This window comes from Lepidochelys kempii, chromosome 22 (assembly GCF_965140265.1).
Source record: "Lepidochelys kempii isolate rLepKem1 chromosome 22, rLepKem1.hap2, whole genome shotgun sequence".
Taxonomy (NCBI): Eukaryota; Metazoa; Chordata; order Testudines; family Cheloniidae; genus Lepidochelys; species Lepidochelys kempii.
The window spans coordinates 6,424,037-6,436,502 of record NC_133277.1 but is presented as its reverse complement, the minus strand read 5'-3'; the positions used below and the strand labels follow the sequence as shown (position 1 = coordinate 6,436,502).

At 42.1% G+C, this 12,466-nt stretch overlaps 1 protein-coding gene across 9 annotated transcripts in view; it reads left to right on the top strand.

Annotated features, from left to right (window-relative positions):
• Positions 1–12,466, top strand: part of ARHGAP32 (Rho GTPase activating protein 32) — a 414,799-nt gene that overhangs the window by 209,941 nt on the left and 192,392 nt on the right. The gene's annotated exons all lie outside the window — the stretch shown is intronic.

Below are 12,466 nucleotides of genomic sequence, written 5' to 3'. Positions count from 1 at the left end.
ATTTGTATAATGGCTTACCTTAAGAGTTGTGGTTCTGTTTATGTGCGTCTTCTGAGCCATCGCTGTGGAATGTTCTGACTGCTAAGGAGTGTTGTGACAGCAGTCGAGTCCCATGTGGGATTTGATTTCTCAAAGGCAGCTGCTGTCAGGTCACAGGGTTGTCCCAGTATCGTTGGTTAGAGGGAGAAGGTGAAACAGCCTTGCAGGAGATGACTTGTATAAAAATAAGTCAACAACGTTCAGGATTTATTGTTGTTATTAGCACCTTTAGGCCTCCAGTGAGTTCAGAGCCCCATTGTGCAAGACACTATATATGCAGACAGTAGACCTAACAGTCTAAACAGAAAAAACAGGCAATGAGTTGGAGAGGATACAGGCAAGAGGTGAAGTGACTTGCCCATGGTTACAGTGGCAAATCAACGATAGAACCCATAACTTCTGAATTCCATATCAGTACCCTCTCCCCTCGACCATACCCACTCTCCATACTATAAGATGATGCCATCTCCATTCTCATTGGTCAGTAGGAAATGTACCAACAGGAGCAGGATCCAGTCCTTGTACTGCATTGTAGTTCTGGAAAAGTGTGGCTAACTCTGCATTCCTACCTGTGCCTCCTTTTATTTTTTCAGAAGTGACCCTATTAATCTTTTAGTTATTATAAAAAAGGTTTTATAATGGAGTAGCTGCTAAATACATCTCTCTCCCTCTATAGATTTATATTTTACTGCATTGTGCATTCCTCCGAGAATTTTCTTTCGCTTTTGTCATTCAGAGATAGTGAGTATCATAGAATCATAGAATATCAGGGTTGGAAGGGACCTCAGGAGGTCATCTAGTCCAACCCCCTGCTCAAAAGCAGGAGCCATACCCAATTAAATCATCCCAGCCAGGGCTTTGTCAAGCCTGACCTTAAAAACTTCTAAGGAAGGAGATTCCACCACCTCCCTAGGTACTCCCTGAGTACTTAGTCTTCACAATGCATAATGCATGTACTTGCGTGAAATTGCATCCTGTTGCATATTATTTTTGCTTAAAATATTTTGAAGACAATTGATGGAATTGCATTTGTGGTTGAAGTATATATTGACTTTTTCTAATGCTGCAGGCTCAGTTACAAGTCTGATGGCAGGGAGATGCCATCACAGTGTGAAGTCAGATTGATGTGTTCGTACAAATTTTCTTCACATTGTTCTTCAAATGAATCTGAATCCTGATCTGGGGTAAAATTTTCCAAAATGAGACTTAGGGCTTATCTACATGTGGAATTTAGAAAAGTTAATCTGAATTCACTAAAGGTGTGAATTGAAAGTGGATTGGATAAACAGAATTAAATCTCTGTGTGGATGCTTTGATTTAGAATTAAAGTGGCCTTAATTTTGTTTACTTTAATTCACTTTGGAAGTGAATTGAGCTAAATTGATTTGAGGTCACTTTAATTATGAATCAGAATGCCCAGAAAGGGACTAAATGCAGTTTAACTAATCCACTTTAAATTCAAACCTTTAGTTGATTTGGGTGAACTTTTCTGAGTATCCTCGTGTAGCCGTGTCCTTAGGCTCCTAAGTGCCTACATTATTTTTGAAAATGGGACTTTGGATCCCATAATGTGAAAATTTGTGAAAACTTGTGAAAATTTCCCCCCTAGGTTCTTATTTAGAAAACAGTTAAGCACATGCATAACTTAACAGTGGGACTACTCATATGCTTAATGTTAAGCATGTGGTTCAATGCTTCGCTGAATTGGGGCCCTAATTACCTGCCCTATTTCTCTAATTCCCAGTTTCTGCTGAACAGTGACTGCTAGTCAAGTCAAGTTGTGCAGTGATTTTGTAATGTGAGCAAAAACACACTCAGGCACAGGTTGAGATTCATTGCTCTTGTGAACTAAACCACATTTGAGCCCAGGTCTCTAGCTATGAAAGATTAGGGGCATTATGATGCTTCCTTGGTAGCAGAAGACTGAGTATTAAAAGGCCAAAGAAGAAAAACAAATTAAAACCGTTAGTACAGCATGAATATAGTTCCCTGCGGTAGAGAATAGCATTGGATAGGGCTCACGTATCTTAAGTGGTGCATTTGTGCTAATAAATTGAACTAGACAAGACAATAAGAGTAGGCTGGAACGACATACTTTTAAATGATAGTTTGACACCTAATAGCAAATTACTAACTTTAATCTGAAGGGGTAGTGGGTGTAATTCCCTTTGAAGAACTATTCACTCTTAAAAATTTGCATAATAGACAGGCAGTATTTTATGGCGACATCAGTAATTATATAAAGGGGTCTAATAACAGTTTGGCCAGCTTTCAAATTGATTTTTAATGTTTATGTCATCTGTGATAGGGGTTTGGTGGAGCAATGGGACTTGACAGCTTGAAAATTCACTTCCAGAAACTCGCTCCTCGATCAGTCTCATGAAATGGGTGAAAATGGATTTGTTCTCTTTTTACCATAGTGCTGGATTAACCAAACCATGCTCATTTCTGCATGATTTTCCTGTTAAGGGAGACCCAGGAGTGATCTATCTGGGGTGTTGAATGTCAGTGATGAGGTGCTTGGGTAGAGCTGTATCTGGCAATAGTGCTAAACATTGATTGCCTGGGTGGTGCTGGTCAGCATTAAAGATTCATAGATTCATAGATTCATAGATATTTAGGTCAGAAGGGACCATTATGATCATCTAGTCTGACCTCCTGCACAATGCAGGCCACAGAACTTCACCCACCACTCCTAAAAAAGACCTCACACCTATATCTGTGCTATTGAAGTCCTCAAATTGTAGTTTGAAGACCTCAAGGAGCAGAGAATCCTCCAGCAAGTGCCCCATGCCCCATGCTACAGAGGAAGGCGAAAAACCTCCAGGGCCTTCCAATCTGCCCTGGAGGAAAATTCCTTCCCGACCCCAAATATGGCGATCAGCTAAACCCTGAGCATATGGGCAAGATTCATCAGCCAGATACTACAGAAAATTCTTTCCCAGGTAACTTGGATCTTACCCCATCTAAAAACCCATCACAGGCCATTGGGCCTATTTACCATGAATATTTAATTACCAAAATCATGTTATCCCATCATACCATCTCCTCCATAAACTTATCGAGTTTAATCTTAAAGCAAGATAGATCTTTTGCCCCCACTACTTCCCTCGGAAGGCTATTCCAAAACTTCACTCCTCTGATGGTTAGAAACCTTCGTCTAATTTCTAATCTAAATTTCCTAGTGGCCAGTTTATATCCATTTGTTCTTGTGTCCACATTGGTACTGAGTTTAAATAATTCCTCTCCCTCTCTGGTATTTATCCCTCTGATATATTTATAGAGAGCAATCATATCTCCCCTCAACCTTCTTTTAGTTAGGCTAAACAAGCCAAGCTCCCTGAGTCTCCTTTCATAAGACAAGTTTTCCATTCCTCGGATCATCCTAGTAGCCCTTCTCTGTACCTGTTCCAGTTTGAATTCATCCTTCTTAAACATGGGAGACCAGAACTGCACACAGTATTCCAGGTGAGGTCTCACCAGTGCCTTATATAACGGTACTAAAACCTCCTTATCCCTACTGGAAATACCTCTCCTGATGCATCCCAAGACGACATTAGCTTTTTTCACAGCCATATCACATTGGCAGCTCATAGTCAACCTATGATCAACCAATACTCCAAGGTCCTTTTCCTCCTCCGTTACTTCTAGTTGATGCGTCCCTAGCTTATAACTAAAATTCTTGTTATTAATCCCTAAATGCATGACCTTACACTTCTCACTATTAAATTTCATCCTATTCCTATTACTCCAGTTTACAAGGTCATCCAGATCCTCCTGTAGGGTATCCCTGTCCTTCTCTAAATTAGCAATACCTCCCAGCTTTGTATCATCTGCAAACTTTATTAGCACACTCCCACTTTTTGTGCCCAGGTCAGTAATAAAAAGATTAAATAAGATTGGTCCCAAAACTGATCCTTGAGGAACTCCACTGGTAACCTCCCTCCAACTTGACAGTTCACCTTTCAGTAGGACCCGTTGTAGTCTCCCCTTTAACCAATTCCCTATCCACCTTTCAATTTTCCTATTGATGCCCATCTTATCCAATTTAACTAATAATTCCCCATGTGGCACAGTATCAAACGCCTTACTAAAATCTAAATAAATTAGATCCACTGCGTTTCCTTTATCTAAAAAATCTGTTACTCTCTCAAAGAAGGAAATCAGGTTGGTTTGGCACGATCTACCTTTTGTAAAACCATGTTGTATTTTGTCCCATTTACCATTGACTTCAATGTCCTTAACTACCTTCTCCTTCAAAATTTTTTCCAAGACCTTGCATACTACAGATGTCAAACTAACAGGCCTATAATTACTTGGATCACTTTTTTTCCCTTTCTTAAAAATAGGAACTATGTTAGCAATTCTCCAATCATATGGTACAACCCCTGAATTTACAGATTCATTAAAAATTCTTGTTAATGGGCTTGCAATTTCTTGTGCCAATTCTTTTAATATTCTTGGATGAAGATTATCTGGGCCCCCCGATTTAGCCCCATTAAGCTGTTTGAGTTTCGCTTCTACCTCAGATATGGTGATGTCTACCTCCATATCAGTAAAGAACTGCATGTGGTACTGGATATATCTACTGGGTTTCAGGGATTTAGACGTTCAGCCTCCAATGAAATTAATGGGTGTTGGATGCTGCAGTATCCAAGGAAATTTTTCTAAATCATGGCCTGAAAAGGGTTTTTAAAAACTTTTCTTGCTACTTTCCATGGAACACAAACCAAGTGAAATTTATTATACAAATGATGACGAATTCTTCTGAGGACTGAGTCACTAGAGGGCAGTAGAGCTGACGGTTCATGTAGTCAGTAAATCCAAACAAGGTGCCAGAACTTATTGTTACTGAAGAACAAGCTGCATCAGTTTATTATAAAGTGTTACACAATCCATAAACCCATTTATTATTTATATGTCCAGCCAGTGCCCCAGCTCAGAGAGTTCTATGACCCCAAGAATCTGGTTGCTGGATGAGTTGCCTTACCATAGTACTGATAGACCAGGTCCCATTGTGCTAACACAGTACAAACACACCAGCTCTGTTCTGTCATTGTGGCCTGATAGCTTTTACATGTGGTTTATTTAAGCACATTCCTCTGTGGCTGGATTATCATGTTGTGTCCCAAAGGCTGCATGGATTAATGGACTGAGCACAGCCCTGGGTCCCAGAAACTTTTGAGTTCTAATCCTGATTCGATTACTTGCTTACTTTGGCTTCGAGAATGTTAATTTAACCTCTCTCTGCCTCAGTTTCCCCATGTATAAATAGGGATAACACTTCTCTACCTCACGAGGATGTACTGAAGCTTAATTTATTAAGGTTTGTACAGAGCTTTGAAAACATAAAGTACGATACGAATGTTAACTATTGTCATCTTACCAATCCACTGAAGAACAGAAGGTTCCATTAGTCAGCAGTAAATGAATAAAGAGCCTCTGAAGCATTGCCTTGCTTACTAACATTTATATTTTTTTCCGCATTGAAGCTGTGCAGCAAATGCATATTCAGTCTTGATTTGAGGCACTGAAATGAATGGTGGAAAAATACTTTCTCAAAGACTTGCGCTTTCATTAAAAAAAAAACCCCACAAATCTTTCTGCAAGATTGCTGTAAGGAAAATGTTAGCTCACCAGGCAACTAATGGAATTTATTGGTGCACCCAGTTGGGATCAAAACTTTCGTAATGGGATGTGCTTTGTTGATCTCAACATTGTAAAGAATTTACTGGTATATTGAGGAAATAAATTATATTTAGTATTGCATGTATCCTTCAGGTTTGCATCATTGAATTTTTAATTATATGCTGAAAGGTCAGGCTCTGCATGATAATTTTTTTAAAATCTAACAATGGGTGAGCTTTCACAAGTCTGACTGGTTTTGGTATGGGGAGGAGGGAAGATATATGTAATGCAGCCCTGTCTGCAGAACATACCTTCTACACCAAATGTTATTATGCGGCAGTCAGAATGTGGTGACTCAGTGTCATTAGACTGGACTGTCATCTTCCCCCTCCCCTGCTTAGCTCCTTTTCCCTTTCCATCCTTCTTGTTCTCTGTCTGGTAATTGTGATGTGGGGCCTTGCACATGGTCCACAGTCCCTCACAATTCAGTGGATGTCACATGGTGAAAAGACTAGCAGGTCTCCTAGCCAACACTGTTTATAGTATTAGACAGGCAGTTGTGGAAAACACTGAGCCGTGAGTCAGAAGACCTGTGTATTATTCCTAGCTCTTCCACTGACTGACTGTGTGACCTTGGGCAAATCATTTAGAACCCGTCAAGCAAAACGCTTTAGTGTACACTCATTTTTAAAGGTACACCAGTAGAAGAACGTTTAGGGGGTGGCCATTTTCAAGAGCTGACTTAACCAAAATTGCCCTGTCACTTACCCTGTTCACAACCACTCCACTTTCCCGCATCATTTTATCTAAAACTGTACCAACTCCACTTCTCCAAAAAAGCACCTGAAGTCCATTTCTAAAAGTGACTTCGGACTCATTGACCCCGGGTAAAACCTAAGGCTTGACTACACACAGAACTGTACAGTTTTAAACAATTAATACTGTAGTGCGGCATAGTCCTTCTAAGGTGGATGCAGGAATACTAGAGGAAAGGTAAGTCTATCAATATAGTATATTCTCGTAAGGCAGGGAGAGGCAGAGATAATGGGCACTGGAGGTAGCTTTAATTCTTTTAGAAATAAAATTCAAGTTTATTCTTGATTTTTCATACTCTTTGGTTGAGTGTGCATTAGAACTGCAATATGAACAGCTGAGGAGCATAATGGTTAGCTGGTCACATTTTTTGTTCTTTCCAGAGTCCAGTGGGATGGAATAAAGGGTTATGATCATTCTTTTTCCTCAGGCGCCCTATCATTTGACAGATTACCCCTTCAGGCCATGTGTTCTGTGTGAATATTTATGTACCAGCACACTGACTGACTGACTAAAACCCCAAAAGGGATAGCTGTCTGAGGAGGACCGGATTGCTGCGCATGGAAGGTCCACTCTCTGTCATCCATCAACCCCTGGCATTGCAAGTGGTATGAGTGTATTATAAGTGTATGATCAGGGGTAGAGGAAGTACTTGAACTCAAAAAGAAAAGGAGTACTTGTGGCACCTTAGAGACTAACCAATTTATTTGAGCATGAGCTTTCGTGAGCTACAGCTCACTTCATCAGATGTTTACCGTGGAAACTGCAGCAGACTTTATATACACACAGAAATCATGAAACAATACCTCCTCCCACCCCACTGTCCTGCTGGTAATAGCTTATCTAAAGTGATCAACAGGTGGGCCATTTCCAGCACAAATCCAGGTTTTCTCACCCTCCACCCCCCCACACAAATTCACTCTCCTGCTGGTGCTAGCCCATCCAAAGTGACAACTCTTTACATAATCAAGTCGGGCTATTTCCTGCATAGATCAAGGTTTTCTCACATCCCCCCCACCCCCATACACACACAAACTCACTCTCCTGCTGGTAATAGCTCATCTAAACTGACCATTCTCCAGGTTTAAATCCAAGTTAAACCAGAACATCTGGGGGGGGGGGGTAGGAAAAAACAAGAGGAAACAGGCTACCTTGCATAATGACTTAGCCACTCCCAGTCTCTATTTAAGCCTAAATTAATAGTATCCAATTTGCAAATGAATTCCAATTCAGCAGTTTCTCGCTGGAGTCTGGATTTGAAGTTTTTTTGTTTTAAGATAGCGACCTTCATGTCTGTGATTGCGTGACCAGAGAGATTGAAGTGTTCTCCGACTGGTTTATGAATGTTATAATTCTTGACATCTGATTTGTGTCCATTTATTCTTTTACGTAGAGACTGTCCAGTTTGACCAATGTACATGGCAGAGGGGCATTGCTGGCACATGATGGCATAGATCACATTGGTGGATGTGCAGGTGAACGAGCCTCTGATAGTGTGGCTGATGTTATTAGGCCCTGTGATGGTGTCCCCTGAATAGATATGTGGGCACAATTGGCAACGGGCTTTGTTGCAAGGATAAGTTCCTGGGTTAGTGGTTCTGTTGTGTGGTATGTGGTTGTTGGTGAGTATTTGCTTCAGGTTGCGGGGCTGTCTGTAGGCAAGGACTGGCCTGTCTCCCAAGACTTGTGAGAGTGTTGGGTCATCCTTTAGGATAGGTTGTAGATCCTTAATAATGCGTTGGAGGGGTTTTAGTTGGGGGCTGAAGGTGACGGCTAGTGGCGTTCTGTTATTTTCTTTGTTAGGCCTGTCCTGTAGTAGGTAACTTCTGGGAACTCTTCTGGCTCTATCAATCTGTTTCTTTACTTCTGCAGGTGGGTATTGTAGTTGTAAGAAAGCTTGACAGAGATCTTGTAGGTGTTTGTCTCTGTCTGAGGGGTTGGAGCAAATGCGGTTGTATCGCAGAGCTTGGCTGTAGACGATGGATCGTGTGGTGTGGTCAGGGTGAAAGCTGGAGGCATGCAGGTAGGAATAGCGGTCAGTAGGTTTACGGTATAGGGTGGTGTTTATGTGGCCATTGTTTATTAGCACTGTAGTGTCCAGGAAGTGGATCTCTTGTGTGGACTGGACCAGGCTGAGGTTGGTGGTGGGATGGAAATTGTTGAAATCATGGTGGAATTCCTCAAGGGCTTCTTTTCCATGGGTCCAGATGATGAAGATGTCGAAGATGGCGCCCCATCATCATCATTCCAGATGATGAAGATGATGAAGATGGCGCCCCATCATCTCAGGCATTGGCACCCTGACAGCAGGATTGTCTGGCTATGTAGACTCCCTCCTCAGGCCCTACGCTACCAGCACTCCCAGCTACCTTCGAGACACCACTGACTTCCTGAGGAAACTTCAATCCATCGGTGATCTTCCTGATAACACCATCCTGGCTACTATGGATGTAGAAGCCCTCTACACCAACATTCCACACAAAGATGGACTACAAGCCGTCAAGAACACTATCCCCGATAATGTCACGGCTAACCTGGTGGCTGAACTTTGTGACTTTGTCCTTACCCATAACTATTTCACATTTGGGGACAATGTATACCTTCAGATCAGCGGCACTGCTATGGGTACCCGCATGGCCCCACAGTATGCCAACATTTTTATGGCTGATTTAGAACAACGCTTCCTCAGCTCTCGTCCCCTAAAGCCCCTACTCTACTTGCGCTATATTGATGACATCTTCATCATCTGGACCCATGGAAAAGAAGCCCTTGAGGAATTCCACCATGATTTCAACAATTTCCATCCCACCACCAACCTCAGCCTGGTCCAGTCCACACAAGAGATCCACTTCCTGGACACTACAGTGCTAATAAACAATGGCCACATAAACACCACCCTATACCGTAAACCTACTGACCGCTATTCCTACCTGCATGCCTCCAGCTTTCACCCTGACCACACCACACGATCCATCGTCTATAGCCAAGCTCTGCGATACAACCGCATTTGCTCCAACCCCTCAGACAGAGACAAACACCTACAAGATCTCTGTCAAGCTTTCTTACAACTACAATACCCACCTGCAGAAGTAAAGAAACAGATTGATAGAGCCAGAAGAGTTCCCAGAAGTTACCTACTACAGGACAGGCCTAACAAAGAAAATAACAGAACGCCACTAGCCGTCACCTTCAGCCCCCAACTAAAACCCCTCCAACGCATTATTAAGGATCTACAACCTATCCTAAAGGATGACCCAACACTCTCACAAGTCTTGGGAGACAGGCCAGTCCTTGCCTACAGACAGCCCCGCAACCTGAAGCAAATACTCACCAACAACCACATACCACACAACAGAACCACTAACCCAGGAACTTATCCTTGCAACAAAGCCCGTTGCCAATTGTGCCCACATATCTATTCAGGGGACACCATCACAGGGCCTAATAACATCAGCCACACTATCAGAGGCTCGTTCACCTGCACATCCACCAATGTGATCTATGCCATCATGTGCCAGCAATGCCCCTCTGCCATGTACATTGGTCAAACTGGACAGTCTCTACGTAAAAGAATAAATGGACACAAATCAGATGTCAAGAATTATAACATTCATAAACCAGTCGGAGAACACTTCAATCTCTCTGGTCACGCAATCACAGACATGAAGGTCGCTATCTTAAAACAAAAAAACTTCAAATCCAGACTCCAGCGAGAAACTGCTGAATTGGAATTCATTTGCAAATTGGATACTATTAATTTAGGCTTAAATAGAGACTGGGAGTGGCTAAGTCATTATGCAAGGTAGCCTGTTTCCTCTTGTTTTTTCCTACCCCCCCCCCCCCAGATGTTCTGGTTTAACTTGGATTTAAACCTGGAGAATGGTCAGTTTAGATGAGCTATTACCAGCAGGAGAGTGAGTTTGTGTGTGTATGGGGGTGGGGGGGATGTGAGAAAACCTTGATCTATGCAGGAAATAGCCCGACTTGATTATGTAAAGAGTTGTCACTTTGGATGGGCTAGCACCAGCAGGAGAGTGAATTTGTGTGGGGGGGTGGAGGGTGAGAAAACCTGGATTTGTGCTGGAAATGGCCCACCTGTTGATCACTTTAGATAAGCTATTACCAGCAGGACAGTGGGGTGGGAGGAGGTATTGTTTCATGATTTCTGTGTGTATATAAAGTCTGCTGCAGTTTCCACGGTAAACATCTGATGAAGTGAGCTGTAGCTCACGAAAGCTCATGCTCAAATAAATTGGTTAGTCTCTAAGGTGCCACAAGTACTCCTTTTCTTTTTGCGAATACAGACTAACACGGCTGTTCCTCTGATACTTGAACTCAGAATCACTTCCGCCGGTCTAGGCAGCAGCTGCTGGGAATCCCTATTATATGTTGAGCAGATTTGCTGCAGAATGCCTTCAGCAAGCTGAGACTTTGCAGCCAAGAAGACACACCATGTTTCTGCTGTGGCTGTAGTTGGAGCCTGTAAGCGTATTTTCCTGGTGTGTCTTAGGAAGCAGACCCTTGTAGAGATCAGCTTGGTTCTCTTTGTGCCTTTCATGAGCAAAGCCTGTTGTTAAGGGGTTTTCTTTGTTTTTTGTTTTTAAATAATGTTCAAGGGGGGAAAAAAGCTTATAACTATTTATTTATTTGTTATCTGAGGGGGAAAAAATCTCCAAAGAGCCTGTGAAAGATTCAAAAAGAAGCACAAATGTTAGGCTTGAAATTCCCTGTTAACCTTACAAGCACAAAACAGCCTCTCTCTTCCTTCCCTTCCATAAAGAGAAAAGGGGATATGCACAGTAGAAATCACTCAAACAACCATAATTCTGCCCTATATCATTGCCCACAGGAGACAGTAAGCCTGGGAATTTGGTTTAGGTTTTTAAAAAAATGTTTGAGAGGCTGAGAAGCAAGAATCCCTGTTGAGTTTGCAAGCTGTGCACGGGTGAGTCCTGCTACAGTACTTACCAGCCTGCCTTCCAACTGCAAACGGGATTTCCTCTCCCCAGACTAGATACCACCTTGCCTCTCATCTTCTCTCTGGTGCTCTACTCTGTTTCTTCCAGACCAGAGTCTCCTGTCCCTTCCACATGCTTTCTTCCCTTCTCAGTCACCCCCAGTGGAGGCCATTGGAGACTTTGCAAGGTCTTCTTTGACAGCCTAGGAAATGAAGAACAGCAGAGCTCATACTGAATGTGGAAGTGCTTCTAATAACTAAGTAATTCTGCCAGTGACTCTCCCAAAATTGGCACCAGCTCTTGCCAACATCAACAGATTTTTTTTTTTTAATGGATTTCTAGGCCAGGCTTTTGATGCCAAAAAAATTAGGAAAATATTCAAGTAGTAAGTTCACCTCAGGTTGTGGATCCTTGTATTTCCCACATGACTTATGCAATTTGCCACAAACACCTTAGAAAAAGTCTATGCGGGAGTAAGATCACACCTGTGAAATTTCAGCCAGATTGGTTTTCTTCCAGCAAATTGGGGAAAAATCAAACTCGAATTTATGAAGGAAGGGTAATTTAAATCTGTGCAATGGTTGATGTTTCTCCATAATACAATAAAATTGTTGATCGTACCTGTACTTACTGTTCTGGGGAGCAATGCAAATTGACATGTTAGGATCTTCGTCCCTCTCTAGCGGTTTTCCCCATAAAAGGTTCACAGAATCTCTAACTTCTGGAAGAGTTAGTCCTTTAGGTCAAGCCACAGTAGTTCATACTTCTAACTCTGAAGATATTAGGTTCAAATGCTGCTGAAGGCCCAAATGGAGCTGGATAGGTTAACATTTTTTATATAGCCTTTTACAATTATATCCTTCCACCAGAAGGAGACAATCAAGTCCCTTCTGTTGTTGTGCATGTGTAAATCATATTGCTAGAAATAGGGTTAAATGGAATATGTGGGTCAGATTCTCCAGTGGGGTGGAGCTGACCTCACTGTTGTTCTGGAGTAATTCAGAGCAGAATATGGCCATCTTTAAAAG